The following is a 7,170-nucleotide window of genomic DNA, read 5'->3' on the forward strand; positions in this document are numbered from 1 at the left end:
TAAGGAACACAGTAATAGTGTCTGACTGATTATGACGTAACAAAGAAAATTAGCCAATGAGAGGCCGTTATTGACCAATGGTAAAATTTATAGTGGCCTCTCATTGGCTAATTTTTTTGTTACGTCATAATCAGTCAGACACTATTACTGTGTTCTCCCTTAAGATCTCGCAGAATGCTGAACCAATTAGATGGTCAGGTGGTGCCTGTGATGGATGTAAGCTATTGTGCACCCAAAAAATTCCCCCCAACAAATCGAAAGAAAATGACCCTAAAAACTTTTAACTTACTGCCCGTTATTTCACAAAAACAAATATGCAAATAATGTTGGTGGGGGGGGGGGGGGGAGGGGGGATTTAAAACAACAAGAGTTAGAAAATCAACAACAACCAAAATTATAAATGGTTGGTTTTAACCCTTTAACTTATTTTTGAATTTGGACGACCCTAACCCCCCCCCCCCCAGCACCAACATTATTTTTTTGTGGTTGAAGGGTGGGTGAGATGAAGAAATGGAGATTAGGAAAATATATTCCTTCTTGGAAATATATGTTATTTTGTGGAGAAGCAACAGTCAACTTAATTTGCAACGGTGCACTTCATGTAAGTACATCAACTTATTTTGTTTAGAAGCATAGCATGTAAGAATAAGAAATTAAGAACAACCATCAACTTAATTTGTGTGGAAGCACAGCGTGTATGAACAAGAGATAAAGAACAACCATCAACTTAATTTGCCAAGAAGCACATCGTGTTAGACTAAGAAATGTAGAACAATTATGAGCAGCCCCATTGAACTTTTATGTAACCATTAATTATTCATTTCTTCAACATTCATGTTTCTCAACACAGAAGGAACATAGGATATGTTTTCTAAATTATTAACAAGGACAATTATTTCCTAATTTTTTTTTTTTTTATCAAGCAGGGATACAAGGATAGGACGATAATAGTTATTTCTCGCATCGTATTATAAACGACTTTCCGCGGATATAGAATGTACAGTCATAAGATTAAAACTAGTTTGTTTAGCCCCGAGGTGTACATTTTTATATTCGTAGAAAGCTGGATATAATTCGATGCTAGACATAGGTTTTTCGTATGGATGAGAACCTATCCACCGGATTCGAATAAATACGAGAAAATATATTAATTATCATCCCACCCCCTTTTAAAACTGCTGATATTCTATCGATATGCTTTTCAAGCAATGTAGACTATTTGGCCTTAATAAAAAATGGTCAAGGCTGGCATAATATCGAAATACCCACTATCTAAAAGTAATAAGAAAATGCCTCATCTTAGTTAAACATTTATTTACAATTAAAAATTAAAAATAATAGTCTTACAATAATTCCTGTAGTCATTTAAAATGTAGTGTACAATTACATTGTTTTTTTAATAAGGAGGTAAAAAAGGGAAAATCAGGACCTCTCAAAATAATAATTTTTAGAAAAGGGCGTTGTCGCGCCCCCACAACCCAATTACAGCTTATGGACTAAATTTATTTTCCCTTACTATTCTTAAATTAAAAATTTTGTTAACTTATTATTGATTTTATACCTTTGGTCATAATTGCACTTGTGAATTTTATATTATAATACACTAGCGGTTTTGCCCCTAGCCTCTAGGGGCTTTGTCCCAAGCGGTATAATTATTTATTTTATTACCTGGAGATGCCCCCACTTCACCACTATTTTTAATAATTAAAAAAAATTGGTGGGGGGATTATTGTTTTTGGGGGGGTTGGGGGTTTCCCCCCCCCCCCCCCCCCCAAGAAAATAGCTTAAAACCACCACAGGACCAGTAGGTATATTCCCTGAAGATTAGAATCCAATCGGTTCAGAGAGACGGACAGACATCATTCTACTTTGTATTATAAATATCCCATTTCCAAGTTTTATTCTAACCCCCCCCCCTCAAACATTTATTCATACACACGGAGACATTTATGCTTTAACAAGGATCAAAACAAACTTAAAATGGGAAGCTCAATAAAACGGACAATTAGTCAAAAAAAAACATTTTCAAATGAAATTTTTTCCTTTTTTGAATTTAAGAAGTGTCGTACGTATTCTCTACGTATAAATAGAGTTGCTACGCTTTCCGTATTATACCTTATTGTTGCAGAAATCCCTGTGAAATGGAAAAAAGCAATCCCTTGCAGTAGGATTGACGTACTGATACTGAATGTAAAAGCCAAGGTTTAAAAACAAATACATACTTCTAAAATTTTGAGTATTCAAAATAATCAAAAATTGTTTTTTATTCAGAGCTGGATCTTTAAATCATTTTAATGGTGATTTAGATCGGGGTGCGCCGAATTTCAGCCTATCACAGCGCGGCATTTTTATGTATTTACCCCCCTGCAAAAAACAAGTTAGTTTGGAGCCTGCGGCTTAAAAAATCATTTCATCCAAACTTGTTTCTTGCAGGGGGGTAAATACATAAAAATGCCGCGCTGTGATTGGCTGAAATTTGGCGCACCCCGATCTGGCTCACCACTAAAATGATTTAAAGATCCAGCTCAGTATTTTTTAACTATTAATAGTTGGTTCCGCTATTCCAGAAACTTATTTCTTGAAAGATTGTAAATTTTAATAGTAAAAAACCATGTTTTACTTTATAAATTTTAGGAAAATTCAAGTTGAAATTAACGGACAGACGAGCAGACCTATTTTAAAGAATATCTTCGCTACTTAGATAAAAAAAAAAACAATAAGTTTCATCAAAAAAAATACAAAAGAATTTTTGCGGCCACCCTGAAATATATTTAAGCATTTTTTTCTGCATAAATTTAAAGTGATGTTGTTGCATTTAGGTTGTATCCCTTCTCTTTACCTCAAACATTTACAGTAATATAATTAAATGTTTTTGCACTGCTGGTTTAGTTACAAGAATCTTTTATAGAATTATGGTCTGTACGTCCGTTCTAATGTTTTTTTTTACCATTATTTGTATCGACTGAATGCAATTAAATAGAAGTTGTTATAACAATGTTCCTTTGACATTATAGCTGCATACTTATATTGAAATGGTAAAAGTCAGGGCTCGGCAGATGCGCCTCAGCCTCAAAAATTCTAAAAGATATCTTGTCTGTTTAGGAACAGGTTTAGACATCCAACCTAATTTAAAAGTTATAATATGATGATTTTAATGAGGCTTACACGCGGCTGACTCACGGCTGCCGAGCCCTGGTAAAAATATAAATAGTATATTGATATATCTTATAATATTGTCGAATTCTTCAGGGAGGTGGAATGACAAATATGTCGCTAGGACAGCACAAATAGGTGTGCATACATAGCATCCAGTACAACTGGGAATTAAAATATACCAAAAGCACAACCACATGTCATAACAAAACACTAATGGATGTAGATTAGATAGCGATATCTTATGGTTTGATGCGCTTCAACCAGAGGAATATTCTAAATTAAGTTTCAACTGTCTATCTAAAAAAGTAGTCGATAAATTCAATATCCTTGAAATTGCATCTGGATCACAAATGAACTTTTTATTAACATATATTTGGTCAGGTTAAGTTAAGCAAAAGCCTTGCTGGACTAGTTATCCGCAGAGATAAAATAATAGAATAAAAATAATAGAGGGTGGATAGATGGTTACAAAATGATTTCAGTTAAAGCACCAAAAATTATTCTAAGAAGGTTAAACATGCATTTTGCTTTTTTTTATTTACAACAATATATCAGCACCGGATAGTATGGGATAGGAAAGGTATATATATATTTGTCCCCCTAAGGATATTAAGGCATCTCACTTTCATATTAGTGACATATTTTCTTCAAAACAAGGACAATTATGTCTATGGTTGGCGCAGCAATATATAGCTAAAACTTTTTGAGGTGAAAGTGTGGTTAACTTCGATACAGTGAAAGTTTTTGAAATTTTTTTCGTATTTGGTAAATGTTATGTTTAAACGTTATTAGTCAATAGCAAAACTTCTAGAACTATTAAATAACAATATTTATTTCGGTAAAAACTGTGTTATAAGATAACTTGAATTATAAAAATATAAAACATTTTTTTTTTATTTGTGGAAAACCATAAAACCTAACTAAGTTACTGTAACCCTCGACTTTAAAATGTAGCCCATCCGCTTAATGACAAGGAGGTCGTTGGTTCTAATCAAAATTCGTGCAATCAAAGGATTGGTTAATAGTTGGGATTCAGTGCTTTTTGAACTGCTATTTAGGTCTGACAGTGCAGTACATTGTTATTGATCTTACCAAAAATATATATCATGTATTATTCATTACCTAACTATTTCAAATAATTTTAAAATTTTTGTATCCGATCCTTGCTATGGAATAATGCTTTATTTTTATTTTCAAGAAAATAATATTAGATATATGAACACTAGAGGCTGCGTCACTGGTGGTTTCTATTTAACAGGAAAGGGGGCGGTGTGAAAGAAAGATAGAGTAAAACCATCCCCGGAAGCTTCTCTGAAATGAAGAACTCAGTGGGTACTGCGATTAGCAGAAACTTATTGAACAAATAAAAAATCTTACTACTTTATATATAAGGATTACATAACGAATATAAATTTAGTCCTTTCGACTTTCTAGTACATACGTAGTTAGTTATTTTTTTAAAATACATAGAATCTAAAAAATAATTTTTGGATTAGATATTGCCTAACAAAATTATCAAAACATAAAGAACACAGTAATAGTGTCTGACTGATTATGACGTAACAAAAAAATTAGCCAATGAGAGGCCACTATAAATTTTACCATTGGTCAATAGCGGCCTCTCATTGGCTAATTTTTTTTTGTTACGTCATAATCAGTCAGACACTATTACTGTGTTTAAACATAAACCAAAAAACAAGAATAGTTATTTATCACATCGTATTATAGGCAGTTTTCCGCAGATATAAAATGGAAAAATAGGATTAAAACCAGTTTTGTTAGTCACGAGGTGCAAAAGACCCGGGCTTAGAAATTTTATTTTATTAATCGTGGAAAGTTGTATGTAGAACGATGCTATACATGATTTAACAGTTTGGCTGAGAACCAATTCGAATCCAGTGGATATGAATCGGTTTCAAAGCTAAACTGGAAAAACCATTAAAATAATTACTATGCTTCGCCCCTATCCTATAGAGAAGTCGAGAGAGGTTAGAAAAATAGCTTTAAACCACCCACAACACAGTTATATAGCTTCCCTACAAAGTGCAACCAATTCTGACCTGCAATTTCAATTATCTTTAGCTTCAGACAAAAATGTTTTTTTTTTTTAAAAAGGTTATTGAACATTTAAACAATTTTTATCCTTACCTCAAATTTAAAGCTTTTCACATTTTTAAAATTTTAGATTTTTTGACACTTGATGATATAATATCAAATAATAAAAATGGACATGTTAAAACTGATTTATTTGTTAAACCTGGCAAAAAGATGTTCATATTTGCTTACACCCTCTTGTCACCCTAGTCATATAACTGAAAATATTCCTTATTCATTAGCTTTGAGACTAAAACGCATTTGCAGTGATAGTTTAGATTTTTAAAAACAATTAAATACTTTAAAAGAATTACTTTTGACTCTTTCTTAAGAATCGGATTCTGTATAGTAGTCAATTCTGTGTGAGTATGTATAATTATATTTCTTAAGAATCGGGGTCTGTATAGTAGTCAATTCTGTGTGAGTATGTATAATTCTATTTTTTAAGAATCGGGTTTTGTATAGTAGCCAATTCTGTGTGAGTATGTATAATTCTATTTTTTAAGAATCGGGTTTGTATAGTAGCCAATTCTGTGTGAGTATGTATAATTCAGAAAAACAATTGAGCGTAAAGTAAATAGTACGCCATAATATTTTTACTTTTTGGCACACAACTTTATAGTTTATAGTATTTTCCCATTTATTTACTACAAATACAGCCACGGGCGTCAACAGGGGGGGTGGGTATTGAAAGAAATACAGCATTAAAAAAAAGTTTTAGGGTATATAATGTTCTATGAAAGCTATTTTTGAAAATAATGATTTTGAGCTTAATAACTTTTTTGGTAAATCTTAAATATATCATAATATTTAAAGATTTTAATAATGGATATGCTTCGCCTTTAACATTGTACATTGTTGTCCGAGGGATCATTATTACCGAGTTCAGATGAATAGAACAATCATACAACACACAAAAAAGTTTTTAAAATCTTCTGGTAATGATAATCTAGTTGGTATTAAAGTAGTCAACAAGCCAAGTTTTAAATCAGAAGGACAATTATAACATGACTAAATTAACGATAAGAGATAAGATTTATGAACGGACTGACAGACCCTAAATATAAAAAAGTTTAAGAGATTAAACATACTTGTTTTCCTAAAATGTTTTAAATGATCGATTTTTTAGATATAGCTTTATTAAAAAAAAGCTTGTACGTCAAATTGTTTGCACTTTGCGAGATCTTATGGGAATAGAAGACACCATACCTCTTTTCTTCACAAATATTTAATTATTGTTACTGGGGGGGGGGGGGGGGAGGGGGGTTAAAAACTTTTAACGCATAAATGTGTAAGTATTATTACTTACCGTGATTGATGAACCTAAGTCTTGATGCGTAATTTTATAGGATAAAAGGATTTGTTGTTTTGTAGAAATTTATGAGTTTTTTACGTATTCATTCTTTTTGCAATTAACCATAAAATATATACAACAACGTAATTTTATTACCTTTTACTGTAGTACAGTTTGCTGTTGTAAATTCCTTTCAAACCAGTAAATGAACCCCTACACCCTTCATTTTCAATTTCTTAAACATCATGTTTTCTAAACTATGTCGTTGTCTAAACTATGTCGTAAGCCTTGTTGCTGCTATGTGAAAACAAAATAGTAGTTACAATAGTTTTAAATGCATATAACATAACAAAAATGATTGATTATCATAAATTTGCCTTGTTTTCTTAGGTTAATAACCGATTTTGTGTATCTTATCTGTACCTGTCTACATATACATCATTTGTTATAATAGTCATTTCTCAATTCGTATTATAAACAGCTTTCCGCGGATATAGAATGTACAATTATAAGAATAAAACCAGATTTTTTAGCCCTGAGGTGCCTAAGGCACGGCTAAAAAACTGGTTTTAGTCTTTTAATTGTACATTTTTATATTCGTAGAAAGCTAGATATAAAACGATGCT

This window comes from Acartia tonsa, chromosome 8 (genome assembly GCF_053477335.1).
Source record: "Acartia tonsa isolate MP-2025a chromosome 8, ASM5347733v1, whole genome shotgun sequence".
In the NCBI taxonomy this organism is placed as follows: domain Eukaryota; kingdom Metazoa; phylum Arthropoda; class Copepoda; order Calanoida; family Acartiidae; genus Acartia; species Acartia tonsa.